Below are 13,344 nucleotides of genomic sequence, written 5' to 3' on the forward strand. Positions count from 1 at the left end.
TCCAGAGGGCTTGAAAAGAGGATCTTCATAGCAGTCATAGAGTCCATTTTCACGCACGGATGTGAGAGGTGGACACTCACCAAGACTATGCGAAAGTCTCTAGATGGTTGCTACACACGAATGCTCCGGATGGTTCTTGACATGAGTTGGCAACAGCACGTGACGAACGTTGAGCTCTATAACGACCTACTGATGCTCTCCACTAAAACCGAGGCTAGAAGACTGCAACTAGCGGGGCACTGTTTACGCCACCCCGAGCTACCTGCCAGCCTAGTCATCATATGGGAGCCCAAGCACGGGAGGATGAACCCTGGGCGCCCTCCCAAGACTATGGTCAACACGCTCCTAGAAGACAGCGGCGCACCTAATGTACATGAACTGAACACACTGATGAGAGAGAGGGAGAAGTGGAGAGTCCGTCATCGTGCCCGACGCCGGCCCCCTAGGCCTGAGTCGACGTAGTAGTAGTAGCACCATTTTTCAGCACATTAGTTTAGCTGGTCAAATCCCATTGTAAGCTTCTCTTGTCTTCCTCGCTGTCCTCTATACCCCATTCTTGGAGTTATACACAAATCTGAGAATGCATTTCACCATAACATCATCCAGATCGTTGATGTAGATGAAAAACAAGAACATACCCACCACCAGACACTGCAGCACACAACTAGGCGCAGGCCTCAATTCAGCCAGCCTGCCTTTATCTGGCCTCTCCCACGAAGCCAATGTCTGACTTAATTTGTTACCTCATCTTTAATTGCAAACAACTGAACCTTCTTAACCAAACTTCCAAGAGGGAGCTAGTAAAATGCCCTACTGGATCATTCACTTCGTTGTCTTCATAAACCTGTCCGGTAACGTCATCGAAAAACTCTTTAAGATAGGTTAGATGCACCTGCCAGGCAACGATAAATGTTGATTATCCCTAACAGTCCCTGCTTATTGACTTCGGAAAAAATTGTTGGAGGAGGGACGGCATAAGATTTTAGTATCATTGGGCTCGCTTTTAGTGATGGAGGGACCTATCCACAATGGACAGTTTCCACCTGAACTGGAGGAGCACTAATATTGCTGAATATAAGATAGCTGGATTAGAAAACAAAATCTTGTGTAGTAAGGAAAGACTGTTCAGAGTACAAAACCGTCGACAATAAAAGAGTTGCAAATTAAACGGCGGAAAACATCGACAAGGGGGAACACCTGATTGAAGGTGTTGTTCTTGTATGCAGGAGACGGTATAAGTTTGATGAACTTGCGTCACGGTGATAAATTGGCAGGTTGTGGGCATATATGAATGATGGTTGAGATAAGATTATAGCTGAAAGCTTGAAGTCCAAGGATACACATTGCACCGAGAGGACAGCCAGGAAGGCAAAGGGGCGGCATTGCTCAGCTGGTAAAAAGTGAAATCAAATCATTAGAAAGAGTTAACAGAGTAAAAAGAGGTGACATCGTGTAGGAAGGAGTTGAATCATTGTGGGAAGAGTTAAGGAAATGGAAGGGTAACAAAAACCTGATGAGAGCTGTATACCAGCCCCCAAACAGTAGTAAGGATGTGACCTAAAATTTGCAACAGGAGATAGAAAACGAATGTCAAAAGGGCAATGTTACAAGAGTCATGCGGGATTTCAAATATGCAAGTAGATTCGTGAGAATTTGGAGGTTTCGAAAACTTTTAAAAACCAACTAAAGGCAACTAAAACGTCATTATGACGGCTCATACAGAATATGAGATTAATCTAGCCAAAAATATTAAAGAGGATGCCAAAGGTATCCTGAGATACAGGCAGTGTAAAAGAGAGGAAAGAGTGGATATCGGACATCTGCAAAACAATACAGAGAGGCGCTAATGTGGGCGACGAAATGGGGGACCAATTAAATAATTATTTAGCTTCAGTCTTCACTGTGGACGGTGCTAGCCATATGCGGGAGTTCGAGGTGTCAGTGTTCATGAAGTGTGTGATGTTACCACTAGTAGAGAAGCATTTTGGGTATCTGAAAATTCTGGTTAGATAAGACACATCGACCGGAATATATACACCACGTGGTTCGGAAAGATGTAGCCGAAGAGATTCTGCAGGCATTAGTAAAGATCTATGAATAATTATTATATATTGGAATGGTTCTGGAAGGGTGTAAGATTGTAAATGTCACTCTACTCTTCAGGAAGGGAGACCTCGGCAGAATAGGGGAAACTACAGGCTGTTAGTTTGACTTCCGTATTTGGGAAGATGTTGGAGTCAACTACAGCACAGAGTCTTGCCATCTTCAGAAGTTTTGGGATGACTCTGCCATAGTTGGATGCATCAGCAAGGGAGATGAGACTGAGTACAGGGCTACGGTAGGAAACTTTGTCACATGGTGTTAGTAGAATTATCTGCAGCTTAATGTGAAAAAGTCTAAGGAGCTGGCGGTAGACCTAAGGAGAACTAAGGCACCGGTGATCCCGGAGTTTCCATCCAGGGGATCAGTGTGGACATGGTGGAGGATTACAAATACCTGGGGATACGAATTGACAATAATCTGGACTGGTCAAGGAACACTGAAGCTGTCTATAAGAAGGGTCAGAGCCGTCTCTATTTCCTGAGGAGACTGAGGTCCTTTAACATCTGCTGGACGATGCTGAGGATGTTCTACGAGTCCGTGGTGGTCTGTGCTATCATGTTTGCTGTAGTGTGCTGGGGCAGCAGGCTGAGGGTAGCAGATACCAGCAGAATCAACAAACTCATCCGTAAGGCCAGTGATGTTGTGGGGATGGATCTGGACTCTCTGACGGTGGTGTCTGAAAAGAGGATGCTGTCTAAGTTGCATGTCATCTTGGTCAATGTCTCCCATCCACTACATAATGTACTGGGTGGGCACAGGAGTACATTCAGCCAGAGACTCATTCCACCGAGATGCAGCACAGAGCGTCATAGGAAGTCATTCCTGCCTGTGGCCATCAAACTTTACAACTCCTTACTTGGAGGGTCAGACACCCTGAGCCAATAGGCTGGTCCTGGACTTATTTCATAATTTACTGGCTTAAATTACATATTACTATTTAACTATTTATGGTTCTATTACTATATTATTTATGGAGCAACTGTAACGAAAACCAATTTCCCCCGGGATCAATAAAGGAAAACTATGACTATGACTATGAGTCGACCATTAAGGATTAGGTCTCACAGTACTGGAGGCAGCTGTTAAGGTAGGCCGTAGTGGCATGATTTCTTGAAAGGAAAATTTTGCCTAACAAACTGCTGAAATTAGTTGGAAAAAAGAATAAGCAGGGTGGACAAAGAGGAATCTGTTGATTTTGTGTACTTGGATTTTCAGAGGACCTTTGACAAGTTGCCACAAATGTGGCTGCTTGCTGTGCTACGGCCTATGGATCACATGACAGATCCTATCATCGGTAAAGCAGTGGCTGACTGGCAAAAGGCAAAGCGAGGGGATAAGAGGAGTCATTCTCTTCAGCTGCCAGTGACTTGTGGATTTCCACAGTGGTCTTAATCGGAACTTATTATTTTTATGTTATATTTCAATGATTTGAATGATGGAATTGATGGTTTGGTTGCAAAGTTTGCAGACGATATGAAGATAGGTGGAGGAACCGGTAGTATTGAGTAAGCAGAGCGGCAACTGAAAGACTTAGACAGTTTCAGAGAATGGGAAATGAAATGCCCATGGGAATACACTGTCGGGAAATGGATGGTTATGTACTTTGTGAGAAGAAATTAAAGCGTAGGCAATTTTTCAAGTAGAAAGAAACTGAGCCGCAGAGAGACTTGAGACTACTTGTGTATGATTCCTTTAAGTTTAATTCGCAGGTTGAGTCTGTGGTGAGGAAGGCGAGTGTGATGTTAACATTAATTTCAAGAGGTCAAATCTTTATGTATATTGACGGTGGTGGTTGATAGATTCTAGATTGAGCAGGTCATACAGGGATACGGGGAGAAGGCAGGGGTTTCGGGCTGAGAGGATAATTGGTTCAGCCATGATGAAATCGATGAGCAACTCAATGGGCCAAATGGCCCAATTCTGCTCCTATATCTTATGGTCTTATATACCTGTCTCTAAGAGTGCTTTAGAGTAGCTTTCCTTGTGTACATGACAGACACATCAGCCTTTCATTTCCTTATGTTTAGAATTTTTCTTAAACAACAGAATGACATCAGCTATTCTCCAATCTGCCAGCGCCTTACACATAGCTAAAGATGTTTTAAATGACTCTGTCAGGGCAACTGTAAATTTTGCACTTGCCTCCCACATTGTCAGGACCTGGGCATTCACCCCTCCTAATTTACCTCTAAACTGCAAATGCTTCCTCCTCTGTTCTCTGGTTTCCCAGGTTCTCACTGCTGCTTTCCCTCACTTTTATAAATTCGGTGTCCTGCTCCCGCAATAATTCCATTTAATACTGAGCCCATTTCTGTCGGCTTCATGCCTATGTGGATATTCTGATCATCCAGAAGACCCTTTGCTCTTAGTGTATCTGGAGAACCCCTTAGGATTCTCATTCTCTTGTCTAGGAGAAGAAACTCGTGCCTTCCTTTTGTTCTCGTGATTGTCTTCTGATGTGTGCTATCTTATTTCTTGATCTCTTCATGTATCTGATTTGTTCCGTTCTGTCTTCACCTGCTATGTACATTATTTTGTGTCTTAACCAGTTTCTCGAATACCAGGCTCCACTAAAATTACGAAAATGTTTTTGTTCAGATTTGACAAACCTGTACCATCCAGGCCTTTTGGAGTATGGGAGCCCCAGTCAATATGTAGAAAGTTAAAATCACCTACTAACACAACCTTAAGTTTCTCGCAACTCTCTGCAAACCCTCTACACATTTCCTCTTCTAACCTCTGCCAACTGCCGGGTGGATAACAATATATTCATATTAACTTGGTCATCTCTTTCTATTCCTAGGTTCCACCAATATATCATCAGTAGACGCTCTAATCTGTCCTGTCTGAACTGAATAGTAACATTTTCCCGGACAGTAACGCCACCCGAAGCCTTTTAAATTTTCCCACTCTATTGTCAATAAAAAACCTGAAACCATTGTGAGTCCTCTACCTCCTGTAAACAGATCTCATTAATGGCTACAATGCCTTACTTCCAGTTGCTAATTCATGTCCACACCTCATCTGCCTTTCTACAATACGACTTGCATTAAAATATACACAACTCAGGAGCGTAGTCTCACCAAGCTCAACTGTTTGATTTCGGCAGTATGATAAAAATTCGAGGTGTCACGGGTGATGAATTGTGTGAAGTAGGGCTAGATGACACAGCCTCAGAATAGAGGGGCGTCCTTTTACAAGGGAGGTGAAAAGCAATTCCAAAACCAGAGAGTGGTGAATCTCTGGAATTCATCTCCACAGGCAACTGTGGAGGATAAGTGTATGTACATTTAAGAAAGTGGTTGATCGATTTTTGATTGGTCATGGTATAAAGAGATATGCCCAAACGCCTCCACTAAGGCGACTAGACACTCCCTCCAAGAAGCCAGGGGCTGGTTAACTCTTGCCCCTCTTACCACCTCAGCTGCCGCCCCCCTCAAACTGTCCCCCAATCTTTGCAGCTTCTCCTCCTCAGAACACTGCCACTCAGCTAGCAGCTGAGAGGTATGTTCTACACAGGACTCGTAATCATCCTCCCTATCGGAGATGGGTACATTCCGTGAGAAAACTTTTAACTCTTGTCGCGGACCCACCGCCCGGTTCACCAAAGAGTTAATGGCTGAGGCCAACTCAGAGCCCTCCCCTTTCCGTGAGGAATGAGAACTATTTACATTCCCCAGATCTGACCACTCCCTTCCTTCATCCCTCAAAAACGATTGGACCCGCTCTCTAAAATCTCCGCCCTAGCTTCGGGCAACCCCTCTGGTGTCTCTTCAAACCCTTCCTCCGTGACTGCGTGCACGCCCCAGGCCCCGCCTCACTACGTCACCGATAGACTGGGGCAGTCCCAATTCCTTGACGTCAGCACCAGTCTGTATCAGCACATAGTCCCCCGTTTTACCAATCTTTCTGCTTACAATCTCAACCTTACCGATAGCTCTGACCGTGTTCAAACATCGAATTAAAACATCGTCTGGGGTACGTATAACTACCCCACTTAATACGCAGGCATGAATAACCGGGACATCCTCGATCTCACACCAAAGTTCAATCTTATCCGGGTTCATCCCTAATAATTTAACCCGATTTACCCCTTATCCTATGAGAATTCAAATCCGCGGGACGAGACCCCGCAATGTAACGGCCTTTACCCCAACTGACTCCTGTTGCCAAGAGTGAATAGCCGTCGACCACGCCAAACAGTGCAAATGCTTTGGTGCGGATACGGTGTGAGGCGCCCAATGATCAGCCACGACACAAATATGAAACAATATACCAAGTGCGAGTAAAGAATTATACTTCATAGCAAATTGTGGTATTGGGTTAGTAGCAACAACTAAAAGAAAAGATGCCACAAAAAGTACCTTATTAGTCTGGTGCACATAATATTTTAATACGTCAGAGCTCACGCCTCCGATTCCATCCACAACGTCCTTCCGAGACTCCGGCCAACATCCGAACCCCCGAGGTCCGGTGTCTGCCGTCCTCGGTCCGCTGTCCGTTCCTCACACGTCCGTCCGCTCTCTCGCCTCCTGAAAAAGCCCGCACTCCTTAACTCAGCACACATATACAAGATAACAGAACATGACTTCCATTGGCTACCAAAGCAACAGTTAACAGTTTCCCTTATCACATTGTATAACCCAAACATCGTTGTTACAGAGAACCCTTTGCTCAGCAGTGAACAGTACGAGAAGCCATTTTAATATAACAACTCAGAGAAGCCATTTTGGAAATAAGTAATTAACAGTTATCAGTCCGTCTAGTATTACTGAGAGCCCTACACATAGAACTCGCTGGTTTACGGTGTTAAAAAGCGTCACGTCGCTTTTTGGTGCTCTTTGCCCAAAGGTCTCGAGTCTCTGGGCAAACAGCCTTAGATATTCAGACTCCCCCGACGACACACCGGCATCCTGCCGTAAAACCGACCTAAATTCCCTCATCTTTCCTAGAAACTCACGCTATTGCTGCTCTGCTGTGATCCCTGCAGCATGTCCTTCAACGTTACTCTAGCCAACTCATCTTTCAAAACATTGTAACTTCCTTTACTCCAATGAAGTACTACTACGTCAGACTTTGCTTTCCCACTATCAAACTTCAAGCTGAGCTCACTCATATGGAGATCACTACCTCCTAAGGGATTTTTTTTTTTTTTACCTTAATCTCCCTATCACCTCCGGTTCATGACATACCAGCCAATCCAGTATAGCTGATCCATTGGAGGTTCAAAGACAAACTCCTCTAAAAAGCCATCTTGTAGGCACTCAACAAACTCACTCTTGAAATCCATTACCAACCTAGTATTTCCAATTGACCTGCATGTTGAAATCTCCCATGACGATAATTGCCCTTCTGACACGCCTTTTCTATTTGCTGTTGTAATCTATGATCCTCATCCCAGCTACTGTTGGGAGGACTGCATTTAATTGCCATGTTTTACCTTGCAGTTTCTTAACTCAAATCACAACGATTCAACATTTTCTGATCCTATGACGGATCTTTCTACTGATTTGATAACATTATTTTCCAGCAGATCCATGCCACGCCCTCTGCCGTCCTTTATATCACTCCGATACAAATTGTAGCCTGGGTCATTCAACTCCCAACTACAACCCTTTCAGCCAAGATTCAGTGATGGGCACAACATCATTGCTGACTATCTGTAACAGTGAAATAAGATCAGCTACTTTATTTCTTATAATTCTTCCATCACAACATAGCACTCTGAGTGCTGCATTTGCTACCCTATTTGATTCTGCATCCCTGGTGCACTGATACTCACTTTGCTGGCTGTTTTTTTCCCAATCATCAGCCTGCTCTTCCTGACAGTCTATCTTTGTTCTTTTTTTTGCCATCCGTGCTATCCCATGTCCCTTCACTCTGATTCGGACAGACCTTCCAAATTAGATTAAAACCTGCTCAACAGAATTAACAAGCCTGCCCGCGAAAATATTAATCCATTTCGGGTTCCGGTGCAACCCGTCACTTTTGTACAGGTTATACATCCCCCAACAGAATTTCCATGATCTAATACCCGGAAAACCTGCTCACTGCAGTCCTATTCACGTCTACAGAATCTCCTATCCGTTTCCCTCATTATTGAGTCCCCTATCACTACCGCTCCTGTCCTTTCCCTTTTTCCCTTCTGCACCATGGACCCATGCTGAGAGCCAATAGCCTGACCCTCCGTGCAATTCCTCTGGCAGTTCATTCCCCACAACAGTATCCAAAACGGTATGCTTATTGAGTGGAATGACCACCAGCTGCCTATTCATATTTCCATTTCAAAAGAATCTATTTAACAAGATGAGGAAAATATATACCTGCACAACAAAAGGGGAGAAATATTTTTCAGTTGTTTGCCTCTGTTTTGGTACATGCTCGTTGTCATGACAACAGAAGCAGATGATCTCTCATAATAAGCTGAATATACCTCAGAGGAGAGCATATAAAATTGGTCTTCTTTTTACATTTAAAAAATCCATCCATGAATAAAATCGATACATTCTTGTTCATTTGTGGGATTTGAAGTCGTAGCAGCTGTCTCTGAAGAATGTGGTTACATGTCGGGACCTGGTGACGAGATGAGTCCTTCCCTGTGAAGTTTGTGAGCTGACGTCAAAAATGAAGCCGGAAGTCGTGATTTCACACAATGGACGTGGCAGCTAGTAAGGTCGTACAACCGAAGTCCTCAAATGGCGTTAATTGTGAGAGCGCAGTACATATGTCGGACGTTCGTAACTTGGATATGAACTAAAATCGGTCGGGTAAATCATGAGACCCGAGTGAGACGAAGATGCTCACACCAACCATAAGCAGCACTACTGTAGAGCGGATTCTGGTCTCCAACTTTGATGTTAAACTTCCATGCCATATCGGTTGGTATCCACATTGTGTGACAGTTATCCGCGGCTTTGTTACAACGGCCTGTCTCTTACTTGAAGACATTACCTTGCAATTCTAAATTGTAATTTTCAGAGAATGGAATAGTAGTACTGCACAATGCAAAGCACTCTAGGAATGCTTGATCATCTCCATACACAAACATACTCTCCTTTAGATCTCAACAAATCTATTGAAGTCTCTTCCTAATGCCTTCAGAAGCAAATACGATGCAGGCATCGAAGACTCATGTGCCTCTCTAATAGTTTGTGTAATGTCCATAATGTAGCTGCTTCCAGTAACAACCCACTCAGTACGTTTCCCTCGCTCACCAACCTCTGTGTAAAAAATAATTTTACGTCTGACACCCCCTATACTTTCCTCTATTGCTTTAAAATTATGTCATTTGGTATTAGTCATTTCCAAAGGCAATGGCTGTACACTCGAATTATGCATCTTATTATATTCAACAACTCTGCTAAGTCAACCCTTACCCTCCGTTCCATCCTGTAATGATGCTATACCTCAATACGGTGCTATTCGATACTGACCCTAGCAATACCATAAAGACGGACTTTATTTGTCAAATGCACATGGAAACATACCCCGAAATTCGTTATGACCGTCAAGTCAAATCATCCAGCTTTGCCCTGGTAGCCTGCAGGTGACGTAACTCTTCCGATGTCAATGTAGCATTTCCACAACATAGAAACCCAAACCGTACACCTTTGGAATGTAGAGAGGAATCTGGTGCACCAGGAGAAAACGCTTGCGTTTATGGGAAGACAGCGGCTGGAATTGAACCTCTGCCTGACAGCAGACACTGCTAAGCAATGCGCTAAACTTTACATCACCGTGCTGCTCACAGACTTCCTTATCGTTCATACCATCGCAGAAACCTGAATACCCAAATTTATTGTGCCTTGAAGCTTCCTTCCCCTACTATCAGATTGCTTCATGGTGTATGGCAGCATGAATATCACCGTGCTTTTCATTTTCTTGTATTTGTTTATTTAGTGATCAAATACCGAATAATATATATCTCATTCTACTTCTACAGCTGATTCTGATTCTGCACTGGTATATATTCTTAATTGACCGTAATATTTCTGCTGACTAGAAGTTTGCAATAATTGCCGTGACCCTCAACAAATGTTACGACCTCAGCCAATTGGGAAATTCGTCTTATTTCAGAGCTAGTTTCGAATATGTCAGTAGAACCAGTAGCGAAATTCGGCAAGTTTGGTATCATTGTCTTTCTTTCTGTGCAATTAGTAGTGAAGATTCCAGACAATATATTAGAATGCTCGCTTTGTAAGACATCAGAAGTCAGGGCGACCTCAAGTGTCTCTGACTATTACACTTGCAACGTGCTGCAGCTACTGACAGACCACGCTTAGGATCTAAAGCTGGAGCTGGATGAATTCCGAATTATTTTGGAGGCAGAGGGATTGATTGGCAGCAGGGACATGGAAGTTGTTACATCTAAGCACAGCATAGAATAACTCAGAGGGGATCAGTATTAGTGATAGGGAATCATTGGTGAGGAAGCACGTATGAGGTTCTGTTAACGAAAACGAGATTCCGTAATGGTATGTTGTCTCATAGGTGTTAGATTCAGCGACATATCATATCGCGCCTATAGCATTTTAAGTGGGAGCGTGAACAGTCAGAAGTTGTCGTCCACGTCAATACCAATAACCCAGGCAGGGAGGAGGACGAAGTCCTGCAAAGAAATTTTAGGAAGTTCAGTGATAAGTTAAAGAAAAAGGGTTCTAGGTTTCTGATCTGATGATTGCTACCGGTGCTTTGTGCGGTGAGACCAGAAGCAGGAGATAACACGGATTAAGACGCGGCTCAGGAAATGGTGATCATGTGAGTGCTTCAGAGTTTTGGATTAGTGTGATCTTCTTCCGGAAAGATGCAACCTGTACAAAAGGGACGTTTTCCACCTCAACTGGCAGGGGACTAATATCCTCGCAAGAAGGTTTTCTGCAGCTACTGCGGCTTTTTAAAATCTTGAGTTGCAGGGGAACGAAAACCACAGTGCCAGGGCAGAGAGTCGATATGTTATTATCCCCACATACAAGAAGAAGAATCGAAAGAAGGAGCTTTGTGCTAATAACGACCAGAGTTGCGTCTATTTCATTGCAAGGAGATTTGAAGATAAGGCAGATGAGCTTAAGAATATAAAACAGGATGTAGAATGCAGACGTTCTAACCATTTCTGAGACTTCATTGCATGAGGGATAGGGCTTGGAGTTACACTTGCGAGGTAGTTCCAGGGTTCCTTTTTTTTTTGGCATTTTGAGCGGACGGGCTGGCATTCCTTTTCAAGTAGCACGTCACCGCAGCGCTTTGAAAGAACAGCCAGAGTACAGGAGTTGGGATGTAATATTGAAATTGTAGAAGGCATTGGTAACACCAAATAAGGAGTATTGTGTACAGTTCTGGTCACCAAATTATAGGAAAGATGCCAACAAGTTAGAGAGTGTGCAGAGAAGATTTACTAGAATGTTACCTGGGTTTCATCACCTAAGTTACAGAGAAAGGTTGAACAAGTTGGGTCTTTATTCTTTGGAGCGTAGAAGGTTCAGGGGGGACTTGATAGAGTTATTTAAAATTATGAGGGGGATGGATAGAGTTGACTTGGGTAGGCTTTTTCTATTGAGAGTAAGGGAGATTCAAACAAGAGGACATGAGTTGAGAGTTAAAGGGGGGAAAGTTAAGGGTAACATGAGGGGGAACTTCTTTACTCAGAGAGTGGTAGCTGTGTGCAACGAGCTTCCAGCAGAAGTGGTTGAGGCAGGTTCGATGTTGTCACTTAAAGTTAAGTTGGATAGCTATATAGACAGGAAAGGAACGGAGGGTTATGGGCTGAGTGCAGGTCGATGGGACTAGATGAGGGTAAGCGTTCGGCCCGGACTAGAAGGGCTGAGATGGCCTGTTTCTGTGCTGTGATTGTTATATGGATTATATGGCCGTAATTCAATTTGTTTCAATATAATTTTAGAGCAGGATATGTCTAGCATTCAAGTTGAGGTTCTGACTTACAGAAAAGTCAATATTGCCGACATCAGTAAGAATCAGAATAAAGGGGAAGGCCAATATGTGTAGAGACCCTAGGATTATTTTTCTGGATCTGTGTTTACTCGGAAGACTGACAGAGAGTCTTCCGAACTGATCCAAACCAGCAGCGAGGGCGAAGAACGTTTACCAATTAAAGAGGAGTGTGTGCTAACTGTCTTAGTACAAATTAGTGTGGATAAATCCCCAGGGTCTGATAACGTTTTCCCATAGACATGAGGCTGGTGCAGAATTTGTTGGGGATTGGAGGATTCATAGTGGACAGCTGGATAAGTCTCCAGGTCCTGACAGGATATTCCATAGGACCTTGAGGGAAGTTAGTGTAGAAATAGCACGGGCTCTGAGAGAAATATTTCAAAAGTCATTAGAAACGGGGATGGTGCCGGAGGATTGGCATAATGCTCATGTGGTTCTATTGTTTAAAAAGGGTTCTAAGAATAAACTTAGCAATTATCGGCCTGTAAGTTTGTCGATAGTGGTGGGTAAATTAATGGAAAATATTCTTAGAGATGGTATATATAATTATCTGGATACACAGGGTCTTATTAGGAACAGTCAGCATGGATTTGTGCGTGGAAGGTCATGTTTGGAAATCTTATTGGATTTTTGAAGAGGTTACTAGGAAGATTGACGAGGGTAAAGTGGTGGATGTTGTCTATATAGACCAGTAAGATCTTTGACAAGGTTCTATACGGAAGGTTAGTTAGGAAGGTTCAATCGTTAAGTATTAATACTGAAGTAGTAAAATGGATTCAACAGTGGCTGGATGGGAGATGCCAGAGATTAGTGGTGGATACCAGTTTGTCAGATTGGAGGCCGATGACTAGTGGTGCGCCTCAGGGATCTGTACTGGGTCCAATGTTGTTTGTCATATATATTAATGATCTGGATGATGGGGTGGTAAATTGGATTAGTCAGTATGCAGATGATATTAAGATAGGTGGCGTTGTGGATAATGAAGTAGGTTTTCAAAGCTTGCAGGGAGATTTAGGCCAGTTGGAAGTAAGGGCTGAAAGATAGCAGATGGTGATTAATGCTGATAAATGTGAGGTGCTACATTTTGGTAGGGTTAATCAAAATAGGACATACATGGTAAATAGTAGGGCATTGAAGAATGCAGCAGAACAGAGGGATCTAGGAATAACGGTGCATAGTTCCCTGTAGGTGGAATCTCATGTGGATAGGGTGGTGAGGAAATATTTTTGGTATGCTGGCCTTTATAAATCAGAGCATTGAGTATCGGAGCTGGGATGTCATGTTAGAATTGTACAA

Source organism: Mobula birostris, chromosome 4, assembly GCF_030028105.1.
Source record: "Mobula birostris isolate sMobBir1 chromosome 4, sMobBir1.hap1, whole genome shotgun sequence".
Taxonomy (NCBI): Eukaryota; Metazoa; Chordata; class Chondrichthyes; order Myliobatiformes; family Myliobatidae; genus Mobula; species Mobula birostris.